The sequence below is a fragment of the Uranotaenia lowii genome, chromosome 3 (genome assembly GCF_029784155.1).
Source record: "Uranotaenia lowii strain MFRU-FL chromosome 3, ASM2978415v1, whole genome shotgun sequence".
Classification (NCBI taxonomy): Eukaryota; Metazoa; Arthropoda; class Insecta; order Diptera; family Culicidae; genus Uranotaenia; species Uranotaenia lowii.
The window spans coordinates 197,660,004-197,675,175 of NC_073693.1; the positions used below are offsets into that span (position 1 = coordinate 197,660,004).

Below are 15,172 nucleotides of genomic sequence, written 5' to 3' on the forward strand. Positions count from 1 at the left end.
CAGTCGTCCCGGCCCTGAGTTCGTCTGCGGCGAAGGGGTTCTCCAGCCTGTGAATTCAGGCAAGTATGGTACCCCTGATTGTATTCCTGTGCCTGATGATGTTCCACCTTCTAGTGCACGTCTCACCAGATCCGCTCCGGGTCCTTTAGATACCATTACCCTTTACTACCAGAATGTGGGGGGTATCAATTCCTGCCTGACCGACTACCTGCTCGCAACTTCGTGTTCCTGCTATGACGTCATCGCCTTCACGGAAACATGGCTGAATGACCGCACACTATCAAGTCAGATCTTCGGCCCTGATTACGCAGTGTTCCGCTGTGACCGTAGCGCCCGAAACAGCAAAAAGTCCAGTGGAGGCGGGGTACTACTTGCCGTGAAGTCGAATCTTCCAGCGCAGTTCATCGACAACAATTCCTGGTGCGATCTGGAACTTGTATGGATTCGCATTGATCTTGTAGACCGGAAATTGTACGTATGTGTAGTGTATCTGCCACCCGATCGCTCAAGAGATGTTGCCCTCGCCGAGTCGTTTTCTCGCTGCATCTTCGAAGTTAGCTCCTTCTGCGCTCCTGAAGATGACTTACTAGTCATTGGCGACTTCAATATGCCTGGTTTGAAGTGGTGCTCCATCCATGGCAGCTTTCTGTACCCAGACCCAGCACGCTCTACTTTTTCGGCGCCTTCAAACATCATATTGGACTCCCTGAGTGCAGCGACCTTGCGCCAGATCAACGATGTGGTGAACGAATACGGTCGTACGCTGGACCTCTGCTTTGCCAATGACGGACCTCGTTTACCGACCATCGAAGTCGCTCCTGCACCGCTTGTTAAAGTAGTCCCACATCACCCTGCTCTCATGGCATCACTCGAAGTAACTAGGCTGAACGCTGCAGTAGAAAAACCAGTGACCTTCTACCTCGACTTTAAGAACGCCAACTTCGATGACATCTCTCACATTCTAGGCACTATCGACTGGGTATCTGAGCTTGATCTTTCTAATCCCAACGCTGCCGCTGATACCTTTTCACACATTCTGAATTACGTCATCGATCGCCACGTCCCAAAACGCTCTAACAGCAGAAATATGCGAATCCCTTGGATCACGACTGAGCTGCGACAACTGAAGACGGCAAAAAGATGTGCTCTTCGAAACTACAAGAAGCATAAATCATCGCATACTAAGGATATATATCGTAAACTTAACTCCGTTTATAAAAAAGCCAGTGAACGTTGTTACCATAACTATCTACGTCGCGTACAACGTAACCTCAAGACTTGCCCAAAATCGTTTTGGAAACACGTAAAAAGTCAGCGGAAAGAACCTGGTATACCTTCAAACATGTTCTTAGACGGCATAACGGCGAACTCTGACCGTGGTATCTGCGATCTCTTCGCCCAAAAATTTTCCAGCATCTTCACTTCAGCTTCAACATCCTCAGAACATATAGATAGCGCTGTCAGGAACGTTTTGCCATTGGGCTTCTCAATAAATGGTATTGAAATCGAGGAGGCAGCCATCTCTAGAGCAGCAGCGAAGCTTAAGAATTCCTTTTCTACGGGCCCGGACGGGATACCAGCTGCTTTTTTAAAAAGTTTCATGCCTGTCTTGCTGACCCCTATTCGGCTCATTTTTCAAGCTTCGCTAGATAGAGCCACCTTCCCTCTACTATGGAAGGAAGCTTACATGTTCCCGGTACATAAAAAAGGAGATAGAAGAGATGTTAACAATTACCGTGGAATCTCTGCCTTATGTTCGATTGCCAAACTATTCGAATTGGTGGTTTTGGATCCTTTCTTCACGTACTGCAAAAATAACATCTCCAATGATCAACACGGATTCATGCCCAAACGCTCTACGACAAGTAACTTGCTAACGTTCACTTCTTTTGTGCATGAAAGTTTTGTTGCCAAATCTCAAACCGATGCAATCTATACCGATCTGTCTGCTGCATTCGACAAGGTGAACCATGAAATTGCCATCGGTAAACTCGAACGCTTAGGATTCTGTGGTACTCTACTCGGCTGGTTCCGCAGTTATTTAACTGGTCGTAAATTGATTGTTCGAACGGGTGACACCTTCTCCAGGCAATTTCCTGCTACCTCCGGTGTGCCTCAAGGTAGCCATCTCGGACCGATTATTTTCCTAATTTACTTCAACGACGTGTTGTCACTCCTCGACGTCCCCAAACTTGGCTATGCTGATGACCTAAAACTATTTTACACCATAAACGACAACGACGACATCAATTTCCTGCAACGTCAATTCAACCTCTTCGCTGAGTGGTGTGACATTAACTGCCTGCCATTAAACCGCAGCAAATGTGCAATCATCAGCTTTTCTCGTAAGCGGCAGCCTTTAATTGCGGAGTACTTCCTCGGAGACGAACCCATCGCACGTGTGAACCACGTTAACGATCTTGGCGTAATCTTAGATCAGCGCCTGGAATTCAAGGCACACACCAACTATGTGATTGACAAAGCATCCAGAAGCCTCGGTTTCATTTTTAGAGTGGCGAAGGACTTCAAGGACGTGTATTGCTTGAAAAGCTTATACTGCAGCATTGTTCGTTCCATCCTTGAATACGCTTCAGCTGTCTGGTGTCCCTACTACCAGAACGGTGTCGATCGGCTCGAGACCATTCAGCGGCGATTCTTGCGATATGCCCTTAGACACCTGAACTGGCAAGACCCTTTTCGCTTGCCTAGCTACGAAAATCGATGCCGCCTCTTAGATATCGACACCCTTCAAGCCCGCAGACAAGCAACACGTGCCTCATTTGTCGCCGACCTCCTGACATCGCGAATCGACTGTCCCACGCTTTTGGAGGCTATTCCGCTTAGTGTACGACCCCGTGGATTCAGGAATCAGGATCTTCAATTGTACATTCCCTTTCGAATGAACAATTACGGAGCTAACAGCGCCCTCATCGGTGCAATGAAATCTTTCAACCGTTTTTCGGAGCATTTTGACTTCGACATTTCGAGGGATGTTTTCCGAAGAAAAGTGATTAGGGCCTTGAGATCCCCGTAGTTAGATTTAAATGTTTTGTTTTTAACCTTAATTTTAAGTAATCATTGGGATCAACATGTGATCCGTTGATCAGAAATAAATAACAAATAACAAATAACAAATATAAGAATTTAATCACTGACCATACTGACCAGAGGTGCCAGGTGTCCTGATTTATCAGGATTTGTCCTGATTTTCGAGAGACCGTCCTGATTTTTGAAAAACGGTCGAGTTGTCCTGATTTATGAAGTTTGTCCCTGAAATGTCCTGATTTGTCCTGATTGTCATAAAAAATTCTTAAATATGGTCGAATTTGTAGTTATACTATGATAAAATCGATAAAATAGGTTAAAAAAGAGATAAACCCATTAAACAGATGGTAATCTTCGGTTCAGATGATATTTGAATGGTGTTGTTCGATATGAACTACATGCCAGCAAACAAGCTGCGTACTGTTGTTGCATAAATCAAAGCGTTTAGGCGGCATCCATAAATTACGTAACGCAAAAATGCACTTTTTTGACCCCCTCCCCCCCGTATGTCACAAATCGTAACGCTTCGACGTACCCCCCTATGAAAATTACGTAACGCTGATAATTACCCCCCCCCCCCTCCCCTTCAATCTTCTCACATTTTTAATGCTGATTTTCGAAGTTAAAAAAAATTTATCGTAAATTTTTTAAACGTTTTTCAAAGCGGAATTAATATAATAATAATCCAAATCGCTTCTTAGTACTGATTGATGATAACTCTCTCATAAAATAAATTGATTGCATATTACGAGTTGCTCTGTGTTTGTTAACTGATGATCCACCTTGTTTACTTTATTTTGTGACAAGAGCATAGCTTGTTATGCTAGATATACTCCACTTAGTAATATTCGTTAGAATAACCAAAATTGCGTTTTTTAAATCAATTGAGAAAAAATAGTAAAATTTCCGTCTTAAGGTTGAATTGAGTTCTTGGGGGTAGATGTACTTCATATTCGGTTTTGCAACGGTTATTTCACGGATATTCAAAACACATTTTAAGAAATCTACCTATGAATCTTAAAAGAGGAAAAGTTACAAACCAGTTTCAATCATGTAGAAGCTTACAAATTTTAAACTGATTTTGGTTTGCATATCATCCTGCAAAAATTGCATGACATAAAAAAGCTGCGATAAAACTGAAATTTTTAAAGAAAAAATCGTTACGTAACGATGAGCATACCTCCCCCCCTCCCCTATGTCACAATTCGTAACGCTCGAGCTTACCCCCTCCTCCCCCCCCCCCCTAGGAGCGTTACGTAATTTATGGATGCCCCCTTTCAGCACCTGTATTGCGCCTTCATTTATGCAATTTAAACAAAAATCCTAATTATTTTCATGAATCACGAGGTGTCCTGAAAAATCCTGATTTTTAACTTCGCGTTGTCCTGATTTTTGACGAAACCACCTGGCACCCCTGATACTGACTGGACAGTCGATTTCGTTTTTTGGATAATTTACGCACTCTGGAATCGATAGTACGCAATATCGATTCCAGAGTGCGCATCGATCGATTTGAAGAAATGCTATCCCAGTAAGAAAGTGCCACCCGACTTTCTCAAAAAAACAGGCAATTCAGACGACAAAATCGTGCAAAACAGGTACATTTTTCCTACTGGGCATTTCTACCGGAAAAATTATAAATTCGCCACCTGCCGTCGGTATTGCGAACTGTGCACTGAACCCAAAATCACACTTAAAATACACTTGACGTTTCACTTAAAAGTGGGAGTTCAGTGAATTTCTTCATTTCAAGTGGCTCATGTAGATTTCACTTACCCGTCACTTATGTTTCAAGTGACCGAATCAATGTTCACTAACTCATCACATAAGTTTTAAGTGACTGTCACTTGAAATTCCTCTGAAAATCCACTTACTTCGCCGCTCACTTCAATTTCATTACATTCTCACTTAAAATTCACTTGACCCGTCACTTAATTGTCAAATTCACTTGATCGGTCACTTAAAATTGAAATGAATGTACAGGTAGCGAATGACAGCCATGTTGTGAAAGATTGTTTTTATTATGGAAACATAACAGAATTGTGTATGAGCTGGTAGGTGCAGAAAAAGAGTCATTTATATAAGTTTCATAACAATTATATACTTCCAGAGCCCGAGAAAAATATCCTGTGAGGCGGATAATATGTCGTAGTGCAACTATTCATCCGAATGAGGGGCCAAAATATGAATCGGCAGAAGTTGTAACTTCTACAGAGCAACTATGAATAAATTGGCCATGGTGGGAAATCTTTGTTGGATGTAAGTTGTGATAAATTTTCAATAATCAAAATATTTCAATTTAATGTTTATTTTTCTTTCTGTCCTTCAACACAGGTTTCGGAAATGCTTCCCGATGGTATTTTTATTCTGAAATTTTCAAGAACAGTGCAAATAAAAGTAAGTAGGTACATATCAGGAAAATAAAACCTCGAAACATTATTAATTTTTTTTTATTTTCAGAAAAAATCAACCTAAATTTTGGGAAAAAATCGAAAAAGTAAATGAGTATCTCAAGCCAAAACTTTAATTTGAACTCATCAATAAATTTGTGAAAAAAACAATGTATTTTATCGAATTCGTAAATAAATAAATAATTGTTTTGATTAAACAAAGTTTATTGATAACTTATATTCCGAAATTTCATCTTAAAATCACTATTACTCAAAGATTTAATAGACCTGAGCATACATTTCATATTCACTTCAGGCTCACTTAGAATTCACTTCGTCACTCACTTGAAATTCACTTGACCAGTCACTTAAGTGAATATCACTTGACGGTCACTTAAAATTCACATGAATTCACAAATGGCGCAAATTCACTCCAGAGGTCACTTACATTTTAAGTGAAAATTATTTTCGGTGTAGTTAAATTTATTTTATTTTTTAATTATTATTTCAGAAAAGATCAACCCGAATGTCTCGTCAAAGTGAGGAAGTCAATGATTTTTCGAAGCCGAAAAATCTTTTTGAAGAAGAAAAAGTGACGTTTTTTACGTTGTATTTTTTAATAAATAATTGTTTTGTAGAAACAAAGTTGATTAATGTTTGATATTCCGAAATTTCACCTAAAAACCACTACAATTGAAAGATATTAATGACCTGAGCAAACATTTGAAATTGACTTTGCCATTCACTTGAAATTCACTTGATCGCTCACTTAAGTGATTTCACTTGACCGGTCACTTAAAATTCACATGAATTTACGTATGGCGCAAATTCACTCCAGATGTCACTTACCTTTAAAGTGAAAATTATTTTCGGTGTGGCATCCTACAATTAGAGTATTATTTACACCAACTAAATTAGGTTCAGCTAAGCGTGAAAGCATGAGAAAGTCTACAAAGAGTGAGAGCGATTTGACTACTGGGTAACTAGCCAAGCTATACGGAGCCAGTCTGGATTGGACCACTTCGCGGACAAGTCGAGGATTTCACATTGGCGATTTTCTGCCAGGTTGAGTGGTGATAATAATTAGTCAAGCAGTTGTTTTTTTTCCATTCAGAGAGAAATGAACACGAAAAGAAACGGAAATATGGACACAAATTTGGAGCTTCGGAGGAATCGGCAAAGAGGATATCGGGTCCCTGGATCCAGGGACAGTTACGAAATCATTTATACTGGATTCTTTTACCAAATCGTATATTCCGGGAGGCATCGGTAAGAGAGGGAAGATGGAGGCATCTTCGCCATCATTATTTGGTTGCTGCTGCCATCTTCGGTGTTTGGTACACTTTTAATTAAATAACACTGTACGCGTGTTTTTTGTTATTCACGCTAACAAAATTGATTTCATATTCAGCGTGAATATTAACTGAAAAAAAAACACTAACAAATTATCGAATATTTTGGAAATTGAGTTTTATCATAACACTTATTTTGAAAAAAAAAATTAAATAAAATTTAAGGAAAATATAATAAAAAAAAAACATGTAACAAAAATAAAATAATATAAAAAAAATTCAATTAAAATTAAATTTAAAATTAAAATTAAAATTAAATTAAAATTAAATTAAAATTAAATTAAAATTAAATTAAAATTAAATTAAAATTAAATTAAAATTAAATTAAAATTAAATTAAAATTAAATTAAATTAAAATTAAATTAAAATTAAATTGAAATTAAATTAAAATTAAATTAAAATTAAATTTAAATAAATTAAAATTAAATTAAAATTAAATTAAAATTAAATTAAAATTAAATTAAAATTAAATTAAAATTAAATTAAAATTAAATTAAAATTAAATTAAAATTAAATTGAAATTAAATTAAAATTAAATTAAAATTAAATTAAAATTAAATTAAAATTAAATTAAAATTAAATTAAAATTAAATTAAAATTAAATTAAAATTAAATTAAAATTAAATTAAAATTAAATTAAAATTAAATTAAAATTAAATTAAAATTAAATTAAAATTAAATTAAAATTAAATTAAAATTAAATTAAAATTAAATTAAAATTGAATTTAAATTAAATTTAAATTAAATTTAAATTAAATTTAAATTAAATTTAAATTAAATTTAAATTAAATTTAAATTAAATTTAAATTAAATTTAAATTAAATTTAAATTAAATTTAAATTAAATTTAAATTAAATTTAAATTAAATTTAAATTAAATTTAAATTAAATTTAAATTAAATTTAAATTAAATTAAAATTAAATTAAAATTAAATTAAAATTAAATTAAAATTAAATTAAAATTAAATTAAAATTAAATTAAAATTAAATTAAAATTAAATTAAAATTAAATTAAAATTAAATTAAAATTAAATTAAAATTAAATTAAAATTAAATTAAAATTAAATTAAAATTAAATTAAAATTAAATTAAAATTAAATTAAAATTAAATTAAAATTAAATTAAAATTAAATTAAAATTAAATTAAAATTAAATTAAAATTAAATTAAAATTAAATTAAAATTAAATTAAAATTAAATTAAAATTAAATTAAAATTAAATTAAAATTAAATTAAAATTAAATTAAAATTAAATTAAAATTAAATTAAAATTAAATTAAAATTAAATTAAAATTAAATTAAAATTAAATTAAAATTAAATTAAAATTAAATTAAAATTAAATTAAAATTAAATTAAAATTAAATTAAAATTAAATTAAAATTAAATTAAAATTAAATTAAAATTAAATTAAAATTAAATTAAAATTAAATTAAAATTAAATTAAAATTAAATTAAAATTAAATTAAAATTAAATTAAAATTAAATTAAAATTAATTAAAATTAAATTAAAATTAAATTAAAATTAAATTAAAATTAAATTAAAATTAAATTAAAATTAAATTAAAATTAAATTAAAATTAAATTAAAATTAAATTAAAATTAAATTAAAATTAAATTAAAATTAAATTAAAATTAAATTAAAATTAAATTAAAATTAAATTAAAATTAAATTAAAATTAAATTAAAATTAAATTAAAATTAAATTAAAATTAAATTAAAATTAAATTAAAATTAAATTAAAATTAAATTAAAATTAAATTAAAATTAAATTAAAATTAAATTAAAATTAAATTAAAATTAAATTAAAATTAAATTAAAATTAAATTAAAATTAAATTAAAATTAAATTTAAATTAAATTAAAATTAAATTAAAATTAAATTAAAATTAAATTAAAATTAAATTGAAATTAAATTAAAATTAAATTGAAATTAAATTAAAATTAAATTAAAATTAAATTAAAATTAAATTAAAATTAAATTAAAATTAAATTAAAATTAAATTAAAATTAAATTAAAACTAAATTAAAATTAAATTAAAATTGAATTAAAATTAAATTAAAATTAAATTAAAATTAAATTAAAATTAAATTAAAATTAAATTACAGACCCCGTTCGTTTTTGGCAACATTCGATTTTGGCAACATTCGATTTTGGCAACATCCGATTTTGGCACATGTGTCAAAATCGAACGGTTTTTAGAAACAACATTACAATTTAGTTTTCGTTATAACAGGACCAATTTAAATCAGACAAATACCACTAATACGTTTTTGTGTTCTGAAATGGTTATAAAATGCATCAATAAAAATAAAAGTTTTTTAAAAAATTTATTAAGTACTAAAAAATGACAAAAAGATGAAAAATTCAAAAAGTTAAAAAACAAATTCAAACAAAAGACTGAAAATGACTAAAAACAACTGAAAAATGATGAAGAACGAAAAAAACAGCAAATATGACAAATGAAAACAAACATTATAAACAAAACAAGATAAGTGCAAAATGCATCAAAAACATGATGAAAAAAAAACAAAAATTACTAGAAATGGTCGAAAATTGACTAAAAATAACATTTTTGATAATAATATTAGTTATTTTGTAAAAATAACTGATAAAAAAGTGGAGAAAAAAAACCGTTCGATTTTGGCAACATTCGATTTTGGCAACACAAAATGTACGAGCGTGTTGCCAAAATCGAACGGGGTCTGTAAAATTAAATTAAAATTAAATTAAAATTAAATTAAAATTAAATTAAAATTAAATTAAAATTAAATTAAAATTAAATTAAAATTAAATTAAAATTAAATTAAAATTAAATTAAAATTAAATTAAAATTAAATTAAAATTAAATTAAAATTAAATTAAAATTAAATTAAAATTAAATTAAAATTAAATTAAAATTAAATTAAAATTAAATTAAAATTAAATTAAAATTAAATTAAAATTAAATTAAAATTAAATTAAAATTAAATTAAAATTAAATTAAAATTAAATTAAAATTAAATTAAAATTAAATTAAAATTAAATTAAAATTAAATTAAAATTAAATTAAAATTAAATTAAAATTAAATTAAAATTAAATTAAAATTAAATTAAAATTAAATTAAAATTAAATTAAAATTAAATTAAAATTAAATTAAAATTAAATTAAAATTAAATTAAAATTAAATTAAAATTAAATTAAAATTAAATTAAAATTAAATTAAAATTAAATTAAAATTAAATTAAAATTAAATTAAAATTAAATTAAAATTAAATTAAAATTAAATTAAAATTAAATTAAATTAAAATTAAATTAAAATAAAATTTTATTAATATTAAAATTAAATTAAATTAAAAATAATTTAAGATTAAATTAAATTAAATTAAATAAAAAAAAACACAACAGCCGAGTTTCAGCTCATGGCAGTGTTTGAATGAAATTTAAAAAAAAAACGAACACATCAGCCGAGTTTCAGCTCATGGCAGTGTTCCGGTGAATGAAAAAAAATCAAACACTTCAGCCGATTTTCAGATCATGGCGGTGTTTCATTAAAAAAAGAAAAAAAACACAACAGCCGAGTTTCAGCTCATGGCAGTGTTGAAATAAAATTAAAAACAAACAACGAACACATCAGCCGAGTTTCAGCTCATGGCAGTGTTCCGGTAAATGAAAAAAAAAGAAAAAAAAATCAAGCACTTCAGCCGATTTTCAGATCATGGCAGTGTCACGTAATAAGAAAAAAAAAACAAACACAATAGCCGAGTTTCAGCTCATGGCAGTGTTGAAATAAAATTAAATAAAAAAGCAACGAACACATCAGCCGAGTTTAAGCTCATGGCAGTGTTCCGGTAAATGAAAAAAAGAAAAGAAAATCAAACACTTAAGCCGATGGCAGTGTCTCGTAATAAGAAAAAAAAACACAACAGCCGAGTTTCAGCTCATGGCAGTGTTCCTATATACATAAAAATAAAAATAAGAAAAAATAGCAGTGTTTGGATAGCAAGAATCTTAGTAAACCAAATGATAAAACTAAAAATTTAGAAAACGATATCAAGCGCTGAACCCCAAATGAGTTTAAATGTTAATAAAAGCATTTCGAATCACTTTTTTGTAAGCGGAGGATGAAGGATGATGCTACATTTAATGAGATGATGTACAATTCTCAGAGAGATTAAGTGTTTCGTTTAAGTAAACAACGGAACTATTACAATAGAAATACATACACTTTAAATACGGAATGTACATTGAAAAAAAATAAGGTTCAAAATAAAGATGTTCTAAAAAACATAAGAAACACTGTTGAAAAAGTATAGCTAAATTTTATAGAAGATTTTAGATGCAGAAAGCATTGTATGTCATTGGAAAAAAAACAAAACAATATCGTTACCGTTATTATTATTATTACCGTTATCGTATTTACTAGCAGCAAAATGAAACACTGACCCAAAATGTTAAATCAGTTATTCTTACTTCTTAATCATGTGGCATGGGGAGGATGTGGCATCCTACAATTAGAGTATTATTTACACCAACTAAATTAGGTTCAGCTAAGCGTGAAAGCATGAGAAAGTCTACAAAGAGTGAGAGCGATTTGACTACTGGGTAACTAGCCAAGCTATACGGAGCCAGTCTGGATTGGACCACTTCGCGGACAAGTCGAGGATTTCACACGAACCTGCTAAATTTGACGAAAAAAATTAGCCAGAAAATGATCGAACTTTTGTTCTAAGTGTCCTGTCAGTATGATCATTGGTTTAATTATGTGTCTGGTAGTCTGGTTTAATATAAATTATAATTTCAAAATAGTTAAGTTATTATTTGCCCCAGGATTTCTGTATGATGTGTTAATTTGTGATACCCTCGATTGGATAAATAAACTCCACTTTTCAAGGATCAGATTTTTAAAACAAATTTCACTCATAACGAAGCATTTCAAATCTAATCAATTGAAAGTTTCACCACCCATCTTCGTTCGAACATTGCAAAATTATAGCACGTAAGCCTCGCGTCATTCCTTGGCCAAGATAGGACTTCAGTACATGCTTCGGAAAATATTAGAAAACTGGAATAGCTTTCCGAGTACCGAATTTGGCCTCTTAGTCGGAGCAGAGTAATTGCATAGAGGTTACCCGGACACTTCTTAAGAATTTAAGGGAAAAGAAAAAGGCATTTAAAGCAACTCGATATCAAAATTCTTCAAATATTACTCCCTTGCATAATACTCATTACAGATATCCGATAACAAAACGCGCCAATTTTTTACCAATTCTACCGAGATAATAATTTTGTGGAAAAAGTAATACTGAGCAAATTGTTGACTTTATGTTTATCATGGAAATTTATTCTAAATTATATATATATTTTTTTTTAGATTAGCCCAACGAACACTTTTTGCTGATTAAAAGCTGAAAAAATATCGTGGTTCAATTTTTAATCAGCAATCTGGCTGAAAGAAGGCCTCAAAAATTCACTAATTCACGTATCTTCAGCCTTTAATCATCTTGATCTGGAGAAGTTATTCAGCAAACGTCATTAAACGTCAATTGACGGATCAACGCGAAAAAAAAACAAAAAAAAGATCAGTCTATCCGATGTTTGGCACCCACATTTTCCCCTCTGTGTTGTTTTTTTTTTCGTTTCAACTGACCCGACTTTCAAACCTCCGGCTTGTTGGTCGCATGCCGCAGTACGCAGAACCAATCATGAAGTCTGCGGTGCGTTGAAAATTTGTCGATCTTAAGCGACCAACATGCCTCTCAATCGATGATTTTTTCAAAATAATTGTGAGAAAAATTATCTTTTTTTCAGTTTTGGGCACAAAAAATAAAATTTGTGAGAAAATTTACTCTTTATTTAAAAATTGAGCTAAATGAGAAATCATAAAAAAAATCTCATTGCAAAAGGAAAACATAAATTCCCCTCTCATTCCAATCAAGCCGCCATCATGCATCAGGGCAATTTTACCACAGTTCACAGTCTGTCAAATTCCAATGGTAGCGAATGGTTGAACAAAGGCTGAAAAAATGTTATGGAAGCAACTCTTCAACTCCTCTCATTGGCTGCACTGAGACTTCTTTAAACGCTGAAACATGGTTATAGTGTGCCTTTATTCAACCATTAAGCTGAAGCAGCAATTACGCTTTAGCTCAGCTTTTGTTCAGCGAATTGCCGTTCTTAAGCAGCCAAAATGTTTATTGGGAGGCTTGATGTATTTATTATTTTTTTTTTTTTTTTGTTGTTGACAAAAACAAATACAGGCCAAAAACCAAAAAATCATACAATTATTTTCATACCCGATTGGGTGACTGAAAATACATTTGGCATTGAGTGCATTTTTCATTCGTTGAAGGTACTATTGTCTGAGCGTGTAGAAAAAATGGAAAAATTTAAAGTACCGGTAACGACACGGTATAAGAGCACCAGTACCGGTAAGTGCTATCCCAGGTGTTAACCCGAGACACATTCTAGGTCTTATTTTAACTTTAGCAGCTCATTTGCGCACCGATAAGTGCTAAACTGGTTTCCATTTTTGCCACTGGTGACGCTCCGATAGGTGTTGTTGTTGTTTGTTGCTGTTTTCTTTTGTAATTTTTCCCTAGACACTTTAGCACCTGTCAAATCAGGAGCTGGTCGGTATTCAAATATGGCTCCTGGCTTGCTTTTTTAACACCCAGGAGCAAGATAACACCTGGTTTGAAACCTTGCGGTGCGCCGTCTAAGTGTCAAAATGGGGTGTTATTATAGCTTTGACACCTGACCGCTGCTGATACTCTAAGTATATAGACATCTCCAAGGCTTTTGATCGAGTTAGCCGCCACAAAATTCTTAGCTCTCTTAAAGGTTGGGGAATTTTGGGTAGGCTAGGCAAATACATTCAAAGCTTCCTGTCCTGCAGAACGGCCAAGGTTTTCATCGATGGAGTTTACTCGCCTCCTAGAGAAATATCAAATGGAGTTCCACAAGGCTCGGTGATAGCTCCCACCCTTTTCTTGATCGGTATGCAATCTCTTTTTGAAATCATCCCCGAAGAAATTGAAACGCTAGCCTATGCTGATGATATCACCCTGATAGCACTGACTACACTGACTTGACTCTTAGAACAAAAATTCAACCATTTTCTGTCTAATTTTTTGTTGTCAGCTTTTGCAGGTTCGCAATACCGACGGCAGGTGGAGAACCTGAAAAATTTGACAAAAAATGCCCTGTAGGAAAAATGGTCCTGTTTAGCTCGATTTTATCGTAGAAATTGCGTGTTTTATTTTTTAAAGTTGGGTGGCATTTCCTAACTGGGATAGCATTTCTTCAAATCGATCGATGCGCACTCTGGAATCGACATTGCGTACTGTTGGAAAAATGATTTTTTTGTTTTTTTTTTCTGGAAAAATTATCCAGAAAACGAAATCGAGTGTCCAGTCAGTATGGTCAGTGCTGATAGCCACCTCTCCTTTTTCTCGAATCGCTCGGAGGAAGCTTCAAACAGCTGTGGACAAAATTGCCGCTTGGGCCCCTACAATCGGCTTCACTTTTGCTCCGGAGAAGTCTAATTTGCTGCACTTTGGTCCCCATAGAAAAAGATTGCGCAAAATTCCTCTTCTTAACCTGTGCAATAAGACCATTCCCCTAGTTCGCGCATCCCGTATTCTTGGGGTCTGGGTTGATGACCAGCTCAAATTCTCAAATCACATAAACCGAGTGCGTAAAACTGCCAATCGAAAACTTAACATCCTCAAGAAACTATGCGGACGCAGCTTTTCAGAATCGCGGGCAACTTTGTTCCTCTTCGTCCATGGTTGGCTGTTGCCTACAATGTTACATGGTATCGGAATTTTCGGCCGTGGATATGATTATGCAATAAGAAAACTAGCACCTGCCTACAACCATGCGATACGAATGATCAGCGGGGCATTCAAAAGCTCTCCTATACCTTCCCTCATGTCGGAAAGCGGCCAAGTTCCCTTTGAGTACATCCTTCTGAAAAGCCTATCCGCAAAAACAGTACGATGGTTGTCATTTGCGCGAGACCCTGCAGTCCCATTGATTGCACGCACTGAAATGCTACTTAATGAAATCCAAGCCACGATTCCTCATATATCTCCTCGTAACGAACCAAGACTGCTGAAATGGAATAGAAAAATGCCCAGCGTTGACCTCAGTCTACTATCAAAAGTAAAAGCAGGCGAAAATCCTTCCAAAGTGTTACCCCTTTTTCGCCACCTCTCAAGGGAAAAATATGGAAACGTCCCCAAGTACTATTATAGTATAATACGGACGGTTCAAAAACAGCCGACCAACGGGTAGGTTGTGGTATCCACAGCGAAAATCTGAACGTATCATTATCCCTCCCCACTACCTGTTCGGTCTTCAGTTCAGAGGCATATGCTTTGTTATCAACCTCAACTACTGCCC

The 15,172-nt window shown here is 32.3% G+C and overlaps 1 protein-coding gene and 1 long non-coding RNA gene across 2 annotated transcripts in view; one reads left to right on the forward strand and one right to left on the reverse strand.

Moving 5' to 3' along the window:
* LOC129755210 (ubiquitin carboxyl-terminal hydrolase 8) overlaps positions 1-15,172 on the reverse strand; it is a 67,475-nt gene that overhangs the window by 47,641 nt on the left and 4,662 nt on the right. The window lies entirely within an intron of this gene.
* On the forward strand, positions 4,728-5,594 carry LOC129755222 (uncharacterized). The gene is made up of 3 exons (XR_008739211.1): positions 4,728-5,304; positions 5,380-5,442; positions 5,506-5,594. It is a non-coding gene; the product is annotated as an uncharacterized LOC129755222 (long non-coding RNA).